The following is a 22,162-nucleotide window of genomic DNA, read 5'->3' as shown; positions in this document are numbered from 1 at the left end:
TGAGGTCTTCAGAAAAGACAGGGAAAATAATGGGGCAGATTACAACATATATTAGGAAAGACCTTAAAGTGTGGGCAGGGAGACAAAAAGAGGAAACAGCGGAGGTGGGATTGACAGAACAGAAGAGTAAGGACAAATTTGCAATGATAGTAAAAAAAAGCAGAGGAGACTGCCACTGGATAAACACCATCTATTAGCCACCACAAACAATGAGAAAAAAGAGCAACAATTGATTGTCAGGGTAACGGGGTGGAAAGCAAAGAAGAAAGTGGTCATTATGGGGAATCTTAATCTTCCCAAGCCAGACTAGAGGATAGCATTGTCAGTGACGAGGAGGGAAATGGGACTGACTGAATTCCTTAGCCAGAAAAGCACTGGCCAGCTAATACATGAACCCACTAAGAAAAGGAAGATGAAAATCCCTGGATATTGCTCTCTGCAGTACTAAATGAGTAGGGGTCTCTGGTGGGGCATGATCATGTTCCAATATAGTTTGTTATCAAAGGAAAGCAAATGGGGGGGGGGCTAAAATGTGTACCTGAAACTGCAAAGGGAGTGGAGTACAGATGAGACTTAGGTAACTAGAAAGCCCCAAGGGAGGGCTGAATGTGTTTTTGGATAAATTAAACAAATGAGTTCATAGGGCAATGGATAATAACAACTGAGAAAAAAATGACAAAAGCCAATCTGGTTTATCAAGGAAGTGCCAATGAACCCAAGGTGTCAGGAGATGGGTAATGCATGAAGAGGTGTAGAACAAACAACAGCTGTACTAGGTTAGAAAGGAATTCACGGGGGAATTAATGCCAGCAAGGGTGACAGTAAAAAAGATTGTTGAGTACTATAACCAAGGGGATGTAAGTTTTTTTAACTGTTCTTCAACCAGGAAGAATAGAGGAAATAGCCAAGCTAAGGGCAGAGGAGTGGAAGGTAACATTCTTCACTTCAGTCTTTACTAGAACAGTTCAGGAAGGCTACTATACATGAAGGACAAAAGGATGGGCAAAGAGAAGAAGTGGGTGGTCAATACAAGCAGAGAGGATCAGGAAATATTTAGTGAAACAAAAGGAAAGACGCTTTACATGAGCCAGCATACCTGTCAACCTGTTAGCGCAACAAATCTGGACAAAGCCAATCAAAATGGGGAGGACAATGTCCAAAAATATAGACATACTATTGCTCTTATAAACTCAGAAAGTTGCTAGAGTAACGTGGTTTGTTTTAACATACATTTTCTGAAGGGTTAGAAGTCTGAAACTCAAATAAATGTATGTCATTATTTAGTGATTTCAATCCTCAGATCATCCCAGTGATTTGCTAGAAAATCACAAATTTTATGAGGAACAAACCAAATATATGAGCTAAAAATCTGGACATTCTGTGAAAATTTGCACAGCTGAGTGGTATGTGAGGTAGATGAACTTCTAATGAAAATATTTAAGAACCCACAAAGGTTGTAGGTATCCATACTGACAGATACATACAATAGGTTAATGTAAAGTAGGAGGTGCTGAAAATTGGAAGAAAGTCACAATGGTGCCTGTGTATAACGAGGAATTCATAGGAACTGGAGATCAGTCAGTCTTACCACAATAATGAAAAAAAATGATGGAAAAGATTCCTAGGAACAGGTTGGTGGCATTCCGAAAGAATAACCAACTCCATAACATTATCCAGCTTGGGATTACAAGCGAAGCATCCTGCCCGACCAACGTATCCAGCTATATGACTGGGCGATGGCAGAGCCATGAGGGAATACTGGCTTAGGTCATATACCTTGATTTCTGCAAGTCATTTGACTCCATTACCAAAAAGACGATGACATGCAACCTAAAGTGTCTAGAACTTATACAGTAAATATAACTTTAAAAGTTGATGCCTAAACACTGGGAATTTTCATGTTATATATTACACATTTCTTTTAGAAGTAACTGTACCTCACAGAGGCTGTCAAACTTTAATAGTTAGTCTATTATATAATATATAATAAGCATTCTGCAAGCATTCAGATATTACATGGTATCAGACTGGAGAAATATATTTGCACAACTGAAGAAATATTTGCAGAACTGAAGAAGTATATATATATATATATAGCCTTCAAGAGTTTATTTGTAGTGTAAAAATGTTTCAGCTACAATTAACAGGAATTCTCTCTTTCTCTCTCCAAGGTAACTTAGCAGAAATTTGGGACCTTTGGATCCAAACATGTGATTTATTTTTTATTCTGACAGTGCTGAGAATCCTAAAGGGGGTGCAGCATGTAGCATTTGTCATGTCACTGGGAAAGAAGGCTTAAAGGTAATTTAATAGTTCTCCTAAAAACCCCAACTCTCAACTTCCCGACGAACTTAGTAGTCAATCACAACTGGTTTATTAATCAACTGGCTACAAAAACAAAATCAATGCTTTTTGCTGGGGGAAGCCTCCTGCTCCCTCTTGTGAGGAACACATTTCCTTATATGTATATAGTTTATTATCAAAATGTTAATTGCGCTTCACCCTTTATTCACTTTGTCAAAATAATTACGTGAAATCTGTAATGCTGGATTGTTCAAATGCCAAAAAAAAACCCACACATTGACATTTCCAAACGCTCCACACCTAAAAACAATTGCAAACATGGGTCAAGAAGGGGGCAAGATTTTAATGGTTTGGAATATCGGTATTTGACTTTTTCAGTATTCATAGTTCAGACTTTGCATATGTGGATTCAAAGATGTGTTGTTCAACATTGTGATGGTTGTTGTTGTTTGTCTTTCGGCTTTTCCCGGTTAGGGGTCGCCACAGCGGAACTCCGGTCCGCTAATGATTGGCAGTAGAGTTTCATGAACGCTGAGGTGCCAGCTCGACATCCAACCTTCAACAAAGGCACGCCCATTTACGCATGTCTTTCGAACACCCATCCAACCGCGGGGAGGATATGCAGACTCCACACAAAAGGCACTCCCCACACTCTAGCCGAGAATCGAACGGGAGAACTTCTTGCTGTGAGGCAACAATGCTACCACTGCACCACCACGGTTAGTAAACCTATATATATGGGTCTACCTGACAATGCCGAAAGCTGATAACGCCGACGATGAGAAGACCGACACCAGAAGATCGAAAACTGGGATGACCGACGGATGAAAACCCCAACGCTGAGAACACCGACATGTGAAAAGGCTGTGTAAGTATGCGGAAGTGACGGATGTTAGGGTTAGGGTGCGAGTAAGGTAAGTGTGCAATATTGACGGACTCTAGGGATAGGGGTGGGTTAAGTGAGTTAGGGTTAGGGCGCGGGTCAGATGAGTGTGCGATAGTGACAGTCTTTAGGGTTGGGGCGGGTTAAGTGAGTTAGGGTTAGGGCGTGGGTCAGGTGAGTGTGCGATAGTGACAGTCTTTAGGGTTAGGGGCGGGTTAAGTGAGTTAGGGTTAGGGCGCGGGTTAGGTGAGTGTGCGATAGTGACGGACCTTAGGGTTAGGGTTTGGGTTAAGGTTGTAGATAGTTGTGTATGTAAGGTTTAGTGTGGGTTTGTGAGGATTTTGGTGTGCTTGTGTTGTGTGTGTGATTTTTGGACAGGGGATTTGTTTTGTTTGTTGACTGTCGGGATTGTGGTGTGTCGGGCATGTGGGGTTTCGTGTTTGTGAACTTTCGGTTATGTGGTGTCGGTGATTTCGTTGTCGGTGTTGTAGTGCATCGGTGTTGTCAGGTAGATCCATATATATATATATATATATATATATATATATATATATATACACACACACACACACACACACACACACATATATATATATATATATATATATATATATATATATATATATATATATGTATGTATGTATATGCTAATTCTACTAGTAGACTGCCATGGGGAAAAGAAAAACACATATGGGAAGAGTACTACTAATGCTGTTCTTTTACAACAAATTAAAACAGTTTCAGGGACACCTGCAATCAATGAGCTGTAATTTAAAAGAGACTCGTTGGCATAATGGTTAAAAGTCTTTGCCTCTCATGCACAATGTACAAGAATCGATCCTGTCCTCTGACCAATGCCTTTAATGAGTTTTCATGTTCTCCCTGTGTCTCTGTCCGACTCCTTCAACCTCTCAAAAACATTCTGAGCATTTCCATCTCAAACTCGCTCAAGAATGGAGTTGTGGACACAAGTACAGACTCTACATGGTGTCCATAGGGTGAAGAGTTGCAAAAACTAACCACTTTGGGCATCAACTGTGATGCACAGTATCATTCAGATGGCAGAACACAGATCACAGACTGAGAGCCCTGTCAGGGCTAGCCACATAATGGTATAAAGTATGTCTCTAGGTGATGGGTGTGGGTATTTGTCAGTGATAAGTGAATTAAGGACCCAGTCTATTCTTACCTACACCAGGAACCCATGCTAATGGTTGGAGGGTGTATGTGCACCTATTGGCTAGTGTGTGCCCTCCATAAAACCCAGCAGCTATGGGTCAATAAGCAAGTGGCCAGTCACTGTCCAAGTGACAAAGTACAGTCGTGTACATGTACCATAAATGTAGCTGTTCAAGTGTATTCACTGTTGCAGTCATCACACTTGGGTTATCTGCCTGCAGGTAGCCCTCAGTCGGCCCGAATACCAAAGACTTAATATTTCTGCATCAGATGCTGTTGCTTCGACCATGACGTCAGGTCGTCAGGGATATAAAAACAGGCAGCCGACGCCATTACATCAGTTTTTTTACCCCAAATATCAGGAGACCCCAAATAGGGAACTAGTATATGGTGGGGAAAATACCACCAGTAAAAAGTAAATACCAATACCAGTAGGAATAGCCATAGAGAGGAGAGATAAAGAGAAACCAGGGGGCTGGAGGGAGGGAAACCAAGACTGCAACAGTGAATACACTTGAACATCTACATTTATGGTAAGTGTACACAACTGTAGTATGTTCTTTGTGTTTCATTGTTCAGTCATTACATTTGGGTTGATTCCCAAAGCTGAGGAAGGGTGGAGACAGTCAAGAAGAGTTAGGGCTGGCTAGTAGGCCTTGCAAGACTGCTGTAGCAAATCCTGCCCTGGATTTGGAAAATATAGGCAGGTGGTAATGCTTGGTGAAGGCGTGTATAGAACTCCAGGTAGCAGCTTCCAGTATGTCTCTGATAGGGACTCCCCTGAGAAATGCTGTAGAGGTAGATGTGGCCCTAGTGGAATGTGTTCTGACCCCCTGAGGGGTTGGTTTTCGATGGTGCTTGTAGCAGAAATGGATGCAATGTGCTCTCCATTTGGAAATGGTTTGTTTTGAAATGGCCTTGCCCTCTGCTCCTGTTGCAAAGCTAACTAGCAACTGGTCAGATTTTCTGAAAGGCTTAGTCATATCAAGGCAGAACCTGCGCTGTCTGTGCACATCCAAAGAGTGAAGGATCCTTTCCCCTTTATTTTGAGGATTAGGGAAGAAGGTTGGCAACTGGATGGATTGGATGAGAGTCACACTGAACACCACTTTAGGCATAAAGGAAGGGTTAGTCCTGAGGGAAACCCTGTCAACATGGAAAATAATGAAGGGTTCTGCAGCCATCAGTGCTTGTAACTCAGACACTCTTCTAGTTGAAGTGATGGCTAGAAGTAAGGCTGTTTTCCAAGAGAGGAATTTTAAAGGGAAGTGTGAGCTTTTCCAGTACAAAGTTAAGGTCCCAAACAGGGGTGGGTGTTCTCATTGGTGGCCTTAAGTTGTTTGAACCTCTCAGGAACTGTTTGATGAGAGGGTGAGAGAACATAGGTGGCTCAATATTGTAATGAGCCAAAATGGCAGAGGCATGGATCTTAATGGAGGAGAAGGATAGACCTCTGTGGAGTAGTTCTGCTAGGTAATCCAGGATTAGAGGTAAGGATGGCAGTGCTGTGTCCTTTCCTTTAGACTGAGTCCAAGAACAATACCTTTTCCACTTTTCAACATAGGATTTCCTAGTATTGGGCCTTCTGGCTTCAGGGATAACATACAGCATCTGTTTGCTTAGGGTTGCTTGTGGAGTGTTTAAGGAATAAGCCAGCTGCAAGATTTAGGTTTTCAATTGTGGATGAAAAATCTGTCCCTCCTGCTGAGAAAGCAGGGTTGGGGTCCAGTGTAAGTGCCAGGGTGGCACTATTGTCAGGTTACGCAGGAGTGGGTACCAGTGCTGGCGTGGCCAGTCTGGGGCAATCAGAATTGTCCTTGGCCTGTCTTGTTTTATCTTGAGTAATACTCTCAAGAGAAGGGGCAGAGGGGGAAAGGCATAGATTGAGAGGTTTTCCCATTGAAAGGCTAGGGCATCCACCTTTCAGGCCCTGCTGTTAGAGTTTCTGGTGCAGAATTTGCTTAACTGGTGGTTGTTGGGGAGGCAAAGAGATCCACCTCTGGGGTCCCCGATTTCTGGATCAGAAGGTTGAAGGTGCTTGGCTCCAATTTCCACTCATGTGGGTCTAGGAGATTTCTGCTAAAGTAGTCTGCCAGTGAATTTTGTTTGCCTGGCAGGAATTGAGCTTGTAGTGAACTTGGTTGTCCAAGGCCATGTTCCACAGGGCCATAGCTAACATGCAGAGTGGGTAAGAATGAGTCCCCCTCTGCTTGTTGATGTACCACATAACAGTGGTGTTGTCTGTTTTTATCAGCAGTTGTCCTGGTGAGAGTAGGTATCTGAAAGCTGTCAGGGCATTCTGTACAGCTAGCATCTCTTTTTGGTTGATGTGCAGGAGAATTTGCCTTGGGCTCCAGTGGCCATGAATACATTTGTGAGCCCCCCATGCATAGTCTGATGCATCTGAGGTTAGGGTCTGGGCCGCATGGGGTTGAGTAAAAAGCAGTCCCTTGTTGTGGTTGCATGCTTCTGCCCACCAAAGGAACTCTGTCCTTAGACAAGGTATGATAGGAATGATAGTTTCCAGGTCCTGAGAATGTTGGCACCAAAGACTTTTTAAGTACCATTGAAGTTTCCTCATATGCAGTCTTGCATATGGAATTAACAGAATACATGAAGCCAAGAACCCTAGGGCTTGCAGTATTTTTCTTGCAGATAGCTGGGTTCTGGTGGCCATTTGTTTGAAGTAGTCTGTCAGATACACTTGTTTTTCTGAAGTGAGGACTGCCACCTGGGAATTGTGTCCAAGCTTTCTCCCAGGAATACAATCTTTTGACTGGGTATCAGTTGTGATTTCTTTTCGTTGATGGTGTACCTCAATGAAGTGAGAAGGTGTTTTACAAATGTCAGGTGCTGAAGCAGCAACTCCTGACTGTCCGCCTGAATCAGACAGTCGTCCAAGTACGGGTAAATTTGGATATTTCTCTGCCTGCAGTATGCAATGGCTGGAGCCAGGCATTTTGTAAATACCCTGGGTGCAGTAGATAAGCCAAAGGGAGGTGCAGAGAACTGATACTGCATAGACCCTGCCATGAAATGTAAATATTTCCTGCATGACTCCCTTATGGGGATGTGCAGATAGGCTTCTTTTAAGTCTAGGGTGACCAACCAGGCATCCTTGGCTAACATAGTGAGAAGCTGTTGCAGGGTAAGCATCTTGAATTTTGGTACCACCAGGAAGGTGCTGAGAATTGAAAGATCCAGGATTGTGCGCCAAGATCCCTCTTTCCTGAGTACCAGGAATAGACTGGAGTAGAATCCTTGACCCCTCTTTTCTACTGGAACAGGCTGAATAGCTCTGATATTGAGCAGGGAAAGTACTTGATTTTGAGTAAATATTTCCTGCATGACTCCCTTATGGGGATGTGCAGATAGGCTTCTTTTAAGTCTAGGGTGACCAACCAGGCATCCTTGGCTAACATAGTGAGAAGCTGTTGCAGGGTAAGCATCTTGAATTTTGGTACCACCAGGAAGGTGCTGAGAATTGAAAGATCCAGGATTGGGCGCCAAGATCCCTCTTTCCTGAGTACCAGGAATAGACTGGAGTAGAATCCTTGACCCCTCTGTTCTACTGGAACAGGCTGAATAGCTCTGATATTGAGCAGGGAAAGTACTTGATTTTGAGCCTCTGCCCACTGGTTTGGAGGAAGGACTGGAAACCTGCTTGGGGTTGGCAGTGAATGGAAATAAAATTTGTACCCCTGGGATGCAATGTTGAGGACCCATTGGTCCTGAGTGACGGACATCCAGTTTTTTGCATGAAGGGCAAGTTTTCCTCCTAGGGGCACAAGCAGTTGAGCAGGGCTGGGAAGTAGGGTTGAGAAGTCATTGTGAGATTTTTCCATAAGGAGGTGGCTTACCACTTCCTGCTTTAGGGGTGGGGGCACTCCATTGCTTAGATCTCTGCATAACCTAAGACTGTAGTCTGGGTGGTCTGTTTCCCCTGGGTCTTGTTTGAGAAGGCCTGGAGGGGACTGGAAAGGACCAGTGTTTTGAAGGGCAATACCTACTGAATCTAGGTGGTTGCAGTTGTAGGAATTATTTAACAGTTTGCATAGATTTAGCCTTTTCTTCCATCTTTTTAAGAACTTCTTCTGCTTTGGTGCCAAACAAACGGTCCTTATTTAAAGGAGCATCTAGTAATTTAGATTTGACATGATCTGGCAAGGTCTGCTCCTTCAGCCAAGCATGTCTTCTCAGTACAGAGCCAGTGACAGCTGCCCTGCCATACTTCTAGGTCATCACAGCCACACTGTAAAGTATGCTTACTAACTTGGTTTGCAGACTGCATAAGCTCCTGCAATTCTTTATTTTCTGCACAATCTGGAAAAATTACCACTTTTTGTTTAATAAGTTCCATAATATTTTGCTGGTATTTCAGCATGTGAAACTGGCAGTTCAATGCCCTGATAGCAAGAGTTGCAGAGGTATATACCTTCTTACCCCATCTGTCCAAATATCTGGAATCCCTGTCCGAAGGGGTAGGATTTTTGGCTGTAGTAGCCTTAATACCTTTAGGTCCCCGGAAAATGATCTCTGGGTCAGCAGTAGGATTCTTGAAAAGAAACTTGTGAGAATCATGTACTCTGTAGTACCTGTCTGGTTTCCTAGGTGCCAGAGGTAAAGTGTCTGGAGTAAGACTGGATTCCATGAAAACATCATCCAAAACATCCAGGACAGTGGGTATAGCCTGTGCTGAGGCAACTCTAAAAATTTTCTGAGTCTCTTTTTGGACTGAGGATAGTCTTGGCATTCCCAATGGAAATGCTTTCTTAAGGTATGCAAGGTTTCACCAAAAGAAAAATGCTCTGGAGGGGAGGCAGAGGGAATGGATTCCTTTGCATATGAATCCTCATAGGTGGATAAGGGCATGTCTCCATAATCAGAAAGGTTAGAGTCATCAGACTCCTGGTCTGTAAAACCTGAAGGGGACTGGATTATTTCTCTCTTTGCAGGGGAAGGCTGGCTTCCCCTAATCAGCGTAATAAGGTCTTCAACCATTCTAAGCATTTGTTTTTGTGGCATGGGTGCCTGAGCATGCGCTTTGGTCATCGGTTTTCTAGGCATAGTGCGTACTCTGAACCTAAGAAACTCGGTAGTTTTGGTTAAAACTGAAGTCATCGGTTTGATTTGAACATCGGTTGGATGAAAAACTCCCTCAGAAGCCAGTGCCTGCACAGTGGCTCCAGACCCATCTAAGGTAGAGACATCCATTGGTTCCATAGTCAAAGAAGCATCACGCTGCATACCGGACTCTGAATAGGTCTCAGCAGAGGCCTGCAAATCCATAGAAGTGGGCATCAGGGGCTGCAAAGGTGCCTCACTGAGTACCGGCAGACTGGTGACTAGCTTAAGGGAAGCATCATCATCATCAGCAGTTTTGGACCTATACGGTCTGTCTCTAGCTTTATCCTTACTTTTTTTGAAAGATCGGTAGTCGGATGGCTTACCGAAGCCATTTCAGAATACGGAAATCAAGATCGAAAGAATTTAGTGACAAAGATAGCCCAACGCCGAATGGTTCGGGCATTAAACACTGCACAAAACCAACAGAGAGGGACGTCGTGATCTGGGCCTAAACAGGTGATGCAGTAAGAATGAAAATCTGTCAGGTATTTGCTTTCCACAGGCAAGACAATTGTTAACTTTTTCTGACATCGGTTAGAGCAAGAAAAAAGGATCCCCAATGGGGTACTTAGCTTTAGAAGACTTCAGGATTATTCAACTTGAAAACGAAAAATTCAGGTAGCAGCCGACCGGCACTTGCAAACTGCTTCTGCTTTGGGATCCTCCTCGGCAAGAAAGACTGATGTAATGGCGTTGGCTGCCTGTTTTTATACCCCTGATGACCTGACATCATGAAATAAGCAACAGCATTCGACGCAGAAATACTAAGTTTCTGGTATTCGGGCTGACTGAGGGTTACCTGCAGGCAGATAACCCAAGTGTGATGACTGCAACAGTGAAACACGAGGAACATCCCTGGGTTACCTGGGATAGCTCTGTTGTGCTAAAGCTGTATGTAAAACCAATCATCCTGCCAAACATAAACTAAAAATTGTTACACTCTGTGTAGGTGCACTGACAGGATGCAGCTTGTAAGCGGATGGCATGATGATTAGAAGGAGGCTGGGCATCCTATGTATCCAGAATCCAAGATGGAAGGGCAGTGCAGCAAAGCCACTTGGTCTGGGATCCAGATTCTACTATTAAGGAGGACGACAGACTAGAAAGAGTGTGGGAATTGTGCTGAGGGAGTGGCTTCAGAAGGCAGTGAGGGATGTCATCAGAATTAATGACAGATTCATGGCAATCAGACTTGGATGTAAGAACAAGAAAGTATTCATAATCTCAACTTATGCCCAGCAGCAGGTTTGTGACAGTGAGAAAAAGAATGCATTTAGACAGTAACTGTAGGGTGTACTAGATAAAGCAGGACAACATGAATTGGTGCTGATAATGAGCGACTTAAATGCACATATCAGAACAGACAGAACAGGATCTGAGTCCACATGGGTAGGGCAATGAAAAAATAAGAGGCCATTCAAGACTTCTGTCTGGCAAATGGTTGATGTTGGCCAGCATATGGTTCAGCAAGAGAGACAGTCACAGGATTACATACAAGAATGGCCCAAATGCAAATCAGGTAGACTTCCTCCTAGTAAGGAAAGGGCACTGAGGTGGAATTAGCAAATTAAGTCATCCCCAGTGAAGCAGTCTACCCACAGTATAAACGACTGGTTGTCACAATCATCTGAAAGAAGTGGTGAGAGAAGGCTCTAAGGTCAATGGCGAGTATGCTGAAGACCTGGAAGTTGACTTAAGAGAAAGCACAACAGTTAAAGGAATTAGTCAGGACTCTGGCACCTTAGGAAGAAAAGGAAATAGGGGGAGAAGAATAAGAGGAATGGCAGTGCCTCAAAACAGCATATGTGTGGCCTGCAGAACAGATAAGAGGCAAAGCCAGGTATGGAAATAAGATACATAAGGAAAGCTGCTGGTGGAGTGCAAAAGTCCAGTAATTCTTCAAAAGAAAGGAGTGCAGGAAAAATTGAGAGACAGACGGACTAGACTAAGAAGGAATACTGGTTGGCTAACAAAGAGGCTGATAGGAGTTGCAATAGCAAAGAACAAGGCATCAGAGGCACTCTACCAGCTTCTTTAAAGTGACTTGGTAGATGACACAAATAAATTCTATGAGGTTGCAAGGTAAAGAAAGAAAGTTAAAGAAAATAGTCATACACCCTTCAAAGGGATGCCAGCAAAAACATGCTCCCCAGTCCACAGGATATCATAGGCAGATGGAAGGGCTACTTTCAGCAGATTCTGAATGAAGAAACCCCCATAAAAGCAGTACTACCCCAGACACCTTACATTGAAAGAAGAGGAGGAGCCCACCCTAGAAGATGTAAGAACAGGAGTAAGGAAAATGAAGTCAGGGAAAGCAGCAGGCTCAGATGAGGTCACAGCAGATATGACAAAGATACTGGGGGACAGAGTGAGAGATATGGCAACTGAGGTTACTCATAGCAGTGTGGAGAGAAAAGCTAATCAAAGATGACTGGAGAACAATTATACTAGTGGCTGTGTTCAAGATCAAAGGGGACATCCACAACTGTGGGCAGTTTCTAAGTATCAAACTCCTGTCACACTGCAAGAAATTTCATAAGAAAGTGATTGATAAATGAGTATAAAAGGAAGTATGAAGCAAGATGGGAGATAAGCAGTTCAGATTCCAATCAGGATCCAGCACAACTGACCCACTGTTTGCAGTGAGACAGCTGAGAAAAACTAGAGATGACAGAAGAGTCCAATCGGGCATTCCTAGACTTGGAGAAAGCATATGACAAGGTTCCAAGAAAGCTGATTTGGGCAGTCTTGTAGTAGTATGAAGTCTCAGAAACATTAGTAGAATTAGTGCAGGCTACATACAAGGATCCAATGACTCCAGTATGAACAGTCTTTGGTCTCACAAAGGGGGTCCCACTGTGAGGGGGTTTGCATCAGAGTTCAGCTCTGAGTCCACTGCTCTTCATATTAGTAATGGACTATATTAGCAACAGGTCAGCTGGGACAGATCAACAAAGTTACTGTATGCAGATGATGTGGTGTTAGAGGCAGACTATTAGCAAGAACTTCAGCAAAAGATGGGGAATGGAATGCAAAGCTTAGGGCACATGGGATGAAACTAAGCACAGATAAGACAGTGGTAATGGCAGTAAATGGGGGAAATCAGAAGAAGCTGAGAATTAAGATAGAAGAGAAAACTGTGGAACAAGTTAACAGCTCCAAGTATCTGGGAGGTATGGCTGAAGAGAAGTGAAGTCAGAATAAGAGGGTCAAAGCAGGAATCAGAGGGGCTGTAGCCAACTGGTAGAGAGTGTCAGATGTAGTGTATGACAGTAGAATGCCAAAGAAGCTGATAAGTAAGATGTACAAAACAGTGGTTAGACCAGTACTACAGTACAGAGCAATAAACTGGGCAGTAAAGGCAGAGCAGGTGAGAAAGCTAGAAGTGATGGAAATAATGTTTCTGAGATGGGTGGTGCAGACCATGGGACAGATGAAGAAATGAGGATATCAAAGCAGAAGCCAAAGTAGCTCCAATTGCAGAGGAGGTCACAGAGAACAGATTACAGTGGTTCAGGCACATGGGCAGAAAAGCAGAAACAATCTGGTGAAAATGATTTGAGACAGACAGGAAGAAGGCACGAGGAAACAAGGGTGTCCAGGAAAGAGGTAGATGGATTGTGGGAGATAAGACCTGCAACAGTCAGGCATGAGTATTGAAGAAGATGGAGAGTAACACTGAATCAAGAGAGATGGCAACAAGTGACATGACACCCTGACCCTGTGTAGGAAATGGGAAAAAGGGGGTTCGTGATGATGATGATGATGATGAAGAATGAGTTGTAATTTAAAGAGAGAGTGTTCAAGTTGAGTCAGAATTTGTTAATTTTATTTTTCATATACCTCTCAATTGTTCAGATTTTTGTGTCAAATTTTTGGTCTCTTCCTCAAAAAATGTATGTTTTTTCTGGCAAATCATTGAGTACTGAAGTCACTAAATAATGACACATGTTTGAGTTTCAAACTTCATATCATTAGAAAGTATATGCAAATGCAAAACTTGTTAGTCTGGCAACTTTCTAAGTTATAAGAACTTTGTCCAGAAATCTTTCACTTAGAGGCTGAGATGTATGCCTGAACAGGTTAAAGGCATAGAATCAACAATTAAACTGCAAGTTCTTTGCAAGTCCTATCAACTCCTGAAGTTCTATTTGCTATTTGCTCTTTCTATGGGCATAATGTCCTACAAGGACTATAAATGATTATGTTACTGAGCTGAGTAAGTCAGCCAGTGTGATATTTGTGAGTTACCTGATTCATTAATGATATAAAAGGTTGTGGTATAATGAGATATGGTCAGACATGGGATAGAGCATTAACAGCAGCAGAGTTAAACTTATCAGAAGTTGTGTGCATATGCAAAACAAGTGAAATATGTTTAAAAATAAATGAAGAAAAAGAAGTGTAGAAGCCAAAGTCTGATTCCAAAGAGCTAAATATGAAAAACAGAGAATATAAGAGAAATAAAAGAAACATTGAGCTATGAAGTACACAAAATATGAGAGTTTTGAAATTATAGGTGTGTGTGCTAGGTGTAACTATAAACATAAAAGAAAATGCTATCCAGCTTTTTATCAGTTTTGTAGCATCTCTCCTATAAAATAAACACGCTTAAAGGGAAAAACAAAAATTCTCTTCAGAGAATAATTAAAGTAGTGAAAAAGACTATGAAAAAGAACAATAGCGACATCTGTAGGGAATATCATCTTGCAGTTTTGGAATATAGGAGTCCTTTATTGCAGGGATCTTGGTCTGTCTCTAATTTAGTGACTAAAGGGCAAAACGTTTTCAAAGCAAATTATATTTCAGCTGTGTTACTGATGTTGCAATATCTTTACAGAGTAAATAAAATTCATCATATATTGAAATACTTATGTCAGAAACTGTAGAAGATTATCAGATTTACAAGTTGGTGTCAGAGTAAGATTGTAAAGGCTGATTCAAGATCATAAGTTGTTTACAAGAAAGATTTATAGCTGTGTAGATGAAATCATCAGAATTTGTATAAAGCAAACACATTAAAAGCCAAGTAAGTTGAGCAACAAAAAGTATCATAACCAGTACTGTTACAAGAAAGTAACAATCAGGAGAACAGTAAAGGATTGCAGAAAGAGGTTCCTCACATTGTATCTCCAAGAAAAGCAGTCAGTTGTTCAGATTAAGACACACCAAAATCCACACTAGCAAGCCTCACCTTCAATGTGACATGTGCATGGCAGAGGCAAAAATGTAATCACCCCCACTTAAAGAGAGTCAAAGTTATGAGATAATTTGCATATGAAAAGCCGTAGCATGTTTCCTGTTTTTACAATGGCTATATCATATTATGATACATATTTTACCTTTTTTTTCAGAATTTTTGGTTGGTTGTTTTTTTTTAAACTGTATCATTTTTTTTTTTCTTTTTACAGTAAGGAAAAAATATGCTGTCCAGAAACATGCACTGAATGAAATAGGAAATTAAACTGGCACACAATTTTAAATAAAAATGATTTTTTTATTATAGTAGGGTTAAGAGAATTAAATTGGCATACCATTCTAAACCAAAAGGCATTTTCATTTAAGGATGGTTTGACTGTTTATTTACATTTATTACAATATTCTCAAAAAAATTAAGGCTTTCCTTCTATGTCCTCATTTTCAGATCTGCAGCTAAAACAGACGTAATTATTACTAATGGATTAAAAAATGAAGATTTAGTGTTAATTGGTTTGCAATATATGGTATAAGCAAAAGGTTACATAGTATGGTAATGCTATGAGACACTTGTGAAGAAGCATTATGTCATACGGTAGCTTATGTCATACGGTAGCTTAATGCATTTGAAATGGTGAGTTGCAACCAGAGTTAATAATGTCCCTTTAAAACAGTGTCACAATTTTTTTTCTTAAGTATATTTCAGTGCTTGTCCACAGGAGGTCATTATACCAGAAATGTCCTCCAATCCTATCTCAAGGAAAGAGCAGAATATAAACAAGGAAGTCCGCCTACTTTTTTAATCCTTTTCATTGAATTTTTTGCGGTATTAAGGACTGTTCTGTCTTAAATTATACATCTCAAGTTTTAACTCCAGAGTTAGGGTTAATGCCACAGCATTCATTGAAAATGTTGGTGATTGTTCAGATTAAGACATAGTGAGTGAGTGAAAGGTTTAAACTGTGGTTTCTTGCCAGTATATTCAAAATTAGTCACCCACTCAAGAAAGGCATGCCCAGCCATGCTCACAGCGGTGTAAACAAAATGGTGTATCATAATCTGAACAACTGCTAAAAACCATAGTACAACAAGCAGCATTCCAAAGAGAAGATCATGTCTTCAGAGTGAATCGTCCTATGAAATGTTCTAGATTTAGCAGACCAGGCATATGGATTCTTTGAATCAGAAGAGTAGCTAGGGTGGGCAAGAGGCTGCCACCTCAGGCAGAAAGTGTTGGTGGATGTGATCGTTGCATGATGATCAGTCTTATGTGCATTACCTACTTTTGGAAATGAAAACCATATTACATCTGTGGTCAAAAGTGAAGCACATTAGCAGTCTGTGTGAGGCATAAGCTGTAGCAGCTGCTTGTTACAAATGTAGTAAGTAGTTTGCTACAGTTTAAATAAAAGGACAGAAAGGTTCTTTGCTCCTCAGATTTGACAAGGAATGCACCAGTAAAGACTTAAAAAATAGTTAAAGCAAAAAAGTCATGGGCATTCAGAAGCCACGTAGCTGAAACCCTGGTATGTCCTTAAGGGGTAATTTATATATATATATATATATATATATATATATATATATATATATATATATATATATATATATATATATCATAGCCTCCACTGCAGAAGGTTTATGGTATTGCACTAAGACTATAGCTTTGCGGTGTCTTTCTTCTTACTTCCGGCTAGTATGATGCAATTCAATATTTTACATTATATTATAAATTATCAGTATAGTATGACCTTTTAAATAATTAAACCTATAAAAATGTTTTGTTTCTTTATTTGTTATATTTGAACAATTCGTACCTCTAGATGTATATGTACAGGAAATATAGAAAAAACATTTTTAATGCAGGAAAATCTATACATAAAATTCATATTTTTTAAAGTAATATATTTATACAGTTAGAAATAATTAGCATTATGGAGTAGCCGTTAATATCTATCTTTAAAAAAATATATAACATTTATTATTTCAACATGAAAATAACAGAGGGAATGTTATCATCGTTTGTTTTCTTTTATGTTATTGTATATGTACCCATGTCATTTTAAAATGTCATGTTTAATAAAGAGGTTTAAAATTATGTCATATTTTCATTGAAATAAGTATTTAGATTAGAATTGTCACAGATATAGTCATGTATTAATTCCAATTGTCTTCATGTGTATTAACAATCCAGTATATTATTATTTTCAGTACAGAAGCTGTTGGAAATGCTTCAATGTTTTGAAAACCTAGCCTTCCTTTCTTCCATGTACTGATATGATTATCGTGGCAATTCTAGGTTTCAAGGCATACCACAGGAAGATAATTATTAAGTTATCTAATTTTTATTACTAATCTATATTGGAATAATAAAGTGGTTTATATAATATTTAATAGTTTTAGTAATACAATAATTTTAATTCACATCAGATTGGTAATCTTCAAGTGTAAAATATATATTATTCAACTCTTTGGTAATTAAGCTACGATCTTACATAAATTTTTCATATTTCTTTTAAATGGTAGAACTTATGCCCTTAGAAATAATTATACCCAAGTGGCTATGCACACAGCGGTATGAACACTGGCTCTGGATGATTGTCACTGTTGATGTGATACCCCAACCCCATATGAAAAATGGGAAAAAGGGATTAGATATGGATGAAGCAATTGATTTACTGCACTGTTTGTCCTATCTGCATTTATATTTATTACACAATGGGCCAGATTCATTAATGCCCACATTAAGTGTATATGATCTGTATTCAGGAACATCACTTCTGCATTTTTTGTGCTTTCTAGTCACTTAAAAGGATTGCATTAAATGCACATGTAGTCTACACTTTGGGTTAACCTTTATGAATCCCTCTTGATATTTAAAGCAGCAAGAAAATCTGTAGGAAAACAAAAATTAGGTTGAAGAAGGCATGAGTTATGCTTGTGTTGGCTGTTCACTCAGAATGGTGTACATTAGTGTAAGCTTAGTGTAGGTGTTAATGAATCCTAGAATTACATATTTTGGTTTAATAATACTGACTCAGTATAGAAATCAGAAACAAGCTCACTGTTGGTAATTGCCCTCTGCATGTTGGTAAATTACTGCAATGGTGAGAAAATGTGATTTCAGGACAACTCTAGCTGCAGTGAGAAAGACCTTATTATCAGCCCATTAGCATGTCTCTTTATTATACACAAGCCCTCACCAGCACTGTTAGAACTGACAGAGATAATGTTCTTCCTAATAGCCCATGCATTATGTTGGTAATGGCAAGCCTACACTCACACACATGCACAAACACTACACACACTCCCACACACACACACACACACACACACACACACACACACACATATGCACACGCACAAGCACACACACACGCACACGCACACATGCACACGCACAACCACACACACACACACACACACACACACACACACACACACAAGCACACATACACACACACACACACACACACACACACACACACACACACACACACACACACACACACACACACACACACACACACACACACACACATATGTCTGTTACCTGCCCAACCCCTGCCTTGTACAGTCACCCAGGCAGACACATACTCACACACACACACACACACACACACACACACACACACACACACACACATTCATTCATGCCCCTGCTTTATATGCACATACACACATGTACACCCCACTTCTTCAATGAACTTACTGGCACCATGAGTATTTCCATAGAAATGAATGTGTGACCAACATTTTTTATGGCAGTCACTTCTTCCTCCAATGGTGAAATTTTATGCAGCTGAGCAGTTCTCCAAATCACTTGGCTGAGCAAATCTAGAGTTGCTGGCATTTCTAGCATTAGCTGCACCAACAGATACTGCATTGCCAAGTAGTTCTCCTGTGAGATTGTCTTCCATGCTGAGGCACCCTAGAGGGAAAAACTCACTTTAGAGTGGTCTAAGAATTAGAAAAGCTTACAGTGATAGGAAAGCTACTATGCTAAGTCTTCCGTATCATGGTAAGCCTTTCTGTACCCCAGCCCCCATCTTTTCACTAGTAAATTGCATTTTACAAATCTATCAGATAACTTAATGGACTTATGTTCGATTCTTGGCTGGAGTGCCTTTTGTGCAGAGTCTGCATGTCCTTCCTGCATTCGTGTGGGTTTCCTCCAGGTGTTCCAGTTTCCTCCCACATTGCTAAGACATGCTTCTGGAGTGTTTCTCCTTGGGCCTCCGCTGAAAATTGGCTTTGTTCCAAGTTGGACTTTAACTGTAAACAAATAATAAATAAATAAAATAAATATATTTTCAAGCTGTGGTAATCTGATTAGTATTTAGGGTTAATAAGATTAATCAACATACCTTATTTAATAAACGAAATGTCCCAAACTATAGCTAGAGAATCTTAGCTGAATTCAACAAACCTTAGTTACTTCTTGGTAGTGAACCCTCTTATCCTTAGAAAGATGTCCAGTCTAGTCCACATACAGATTTGCTGTATCCAAGACAGTTTGGACGCTTATGAGCTCCCCAAGCCTTTCTGTGTTGGAGGGAAGCCTTCTAGCTTATCAGTGGGAGTCGTAAGCACTAGGTAGCCTATCTACCACAAGATCCAGATACAGATTCTTAGTTTTAGAACTTGAATTTGCTTATTCTTGCTCAGCACTTGTTCAAAGCTTGTTGTTAGCACTAAATAAGCTACAAATTACTACAGCACTCAACCTTCCTCTTTACCTAGAGGAAAACAGTTTTTGTACTTACTTTCCTCACTTGCTTAGACAAAAACAGCTCTTATACTCACTTACCTCACTTGTCTAGAGGAAAGTATTTTTTTATTCAGGCATGTCCAAGGGTCAGCTCCCAGTGTTCTCTCCTGTCTATCTGATGAATCTGGGCATCTTGCGGCAATGTAGCAATTGCCTCATGTACACAGACAACCCTCTCCTCCTACCACCCAACACCACAACCAGTGAGAGGTGCACTTATCTAGCCAAACTGGGGGTAAAGCTCTCTCCAACCAAGACTGAACTTGACAGTCAAGAGAAGGTGGTAAACACTTGCACCACACCACACTCATCACATAGTCCCACTAAACCTACACCACCAAAATCCACACACAGAAACACTAAAACATTCACGGAGGCTCTCAGTAATAATCTGCTCAAGCAACAGAGACTTCCAAAGCAGAAACGCAAACAACTTCCACACCCCAACACAACCCAAATGACACATATCCCACAGACTCAGTGTGCCAATAAACTACAGCGCATAAGGCAAAATAACGTACCCAACACACTAGTCATAGGTCAGTCTATAGTCAGGCACACCAATGTCCCACTCACCAGGCTAAACAAGAAAAAGGTTACTGTCAGCTGCCTGTCAGGTGCCAGGATCTGCCACATAACCCACGCACTCAGGTCACTCCACAAGTACAAATATGACTCTGTCATTGTCCATGTTGGTGTGAACGACCTGAGATGTACCTCCCTGGACTACATGAAAAGAGACATGGAGGAGCTCTCCGATCTTGTAGCCCAGGCAGGTATGATCCTAGCCCTGAATAGCATCCTGCCACCAGTCACCCAGAATGTTACCGCAGTACAAGGACAAAATGATTGACTTCAACAACTGGCTAAGCTTCTTGTGTCATTCCAAGGGGATCCAGTATCTGCCTGTCTGGGATGACATGGTTGACAGACTACAATGCTTTGCAATAGATGGCCTGCACCTGTCGCCCCTGCGATTCCGGATACTGGCTAAGGGTCTTACTGCCCCTATAGTGCCTTTTTTAGGCAAGGTTCAAATGACAAATTCACCACTGCAACAGGAACAGGCAAGCAAAAACTGAGGGTAATGCTACTCAATGCTAAAAGTCTAAATCTCAAAATGCACTCACTCGAGGCACTCCTTAAAATGGAGAACATCGATATCTGTGCAGTGACTGAGACCTGGTTCAAGGTTCCAGAGAGCACCCCTACATTACCAGGCTATAACTCATACCACACTTTTCAGCCATGTAACCTGGACCGGAACACCAAAGGCGGAGGTGTGTCTATATTCATTAAGGATATCCACACCTCCAGGCTAGTTGCACAGCATAATGCATCCAAGGTTATACAAGTGCAACTAACTCTGGGCAAAACTGCAATCCAAATTGTCGCTGGCTACAAATCCCCCACCATGCCCCAGGATTCCCACTCCTGTTTTCTTGATGTACTGGAAAATATTAGGGTTTAACCAAACACCCTAATAATGGGCGATTTCAACTACCCCACCATTAACTGGGAAAACTACTCATGTACCAACTCCTTCACTCAACGCTTTTTGGAATTCATAAATTCCAAAGTCCTAGATCAACTTATTCACACCCCCACCAGAGGCAACAATTTCCTTGACCTAGTCATTACCAACATGAGTGACCAGTGTTCCACACCTGAAGTCAACTCCTCGTTGGTCAGATCCAACCATAAGCTAATCACCCTAGATATCTGCATCCCGCCCCCACTCACCATTAGGGAAACCATGATAAAAAATTTCTCCAAAGCCAACTTCCTGCTTCTTAAGACAGAAGTGACGAACTTCATGACACCCATGCAAATGGACAATACAGTTACGACTACTGAATCCTACACAATTGCACTTTATAAGCACTTACACAAGTGCATGAATCGTGCTATCCCAAACAGAACCAAGACGCTATCCTCCAAAAAAAGGAAGCCAATCTGGTGGTCCCCTGTCATAAACAAACTCTACAACAGAAGGAAGAAACTGTTGCAAAAGAGAGTAAAATACCATGAGTGGAGGAGCTCCCTGGTCAACCTCGGTAAGAAGCTGAGATCCCTTATAAGATCCTCCAAAGCTAGCTACGAAAACAAAATCGCCACTGATTCTAAGGGCAACCATAAAGCATTCTATAGCTATGTCAAGAATCTCAATGGCAACACTCAGATCTGCTCTGACTTACAGCACAACAGCACGAAAATTTCAGAACCAACTGATATTGCCAATATCCTGGCAGATAGGTTAAGTGATAACTTTACTCCCCCTCACCCCCTAAAGGCCCCATATCTATACAGGAAGAATGGAGAGTCCCTGTAATCACATCTTTGCAGGTAAAAGCTGCACTCTCTAAAGCCAAAAACACATCATCCATGGGACCCGGCAACATCCCAGGCTGCGTTTTACACGAACTTCAGAATGAACTGGCTCCCCACCTAAGCCCCATGTTCAATCATAGTCTCACATCAGGCTTTGTGCCCACTGAATGGCGTACAGCAACAGTTATACCACTCCACAAAGGGGGAGCCACCACTGATCCTGGGAACTATCGCCTTATTAGCCTGATGAGCCTGGTCTGCAAGGCCATGAAACGTATCATCATGGAACTCATAAACAAAGACATTGGTAACCTCCAAACTCTGGACCCCACCCAGTTCAGATTTGTGAAAGGCAGATCATGGCTTCTGAA

The sequence above is a fragment of the Protopterus annectens genome, chromosome 2.part0 (genome assembly GCF_019279795.1).
Source record: "Protopterus annectens isolate FY-2018-M chromosome 2.part0, PAN1.0, whole genome shotgun sequence".
Lineage (NCBI taxonomy): Eukaryota > Metazoa > Chordata > Ceratodontiformes > Protopteridae > Protopterus > Protopterus annectens.
The sequence above is the reverse complement of the archived record's forward strand: the minus strand, read 5'-3'. Positions refer to the sequence as shown.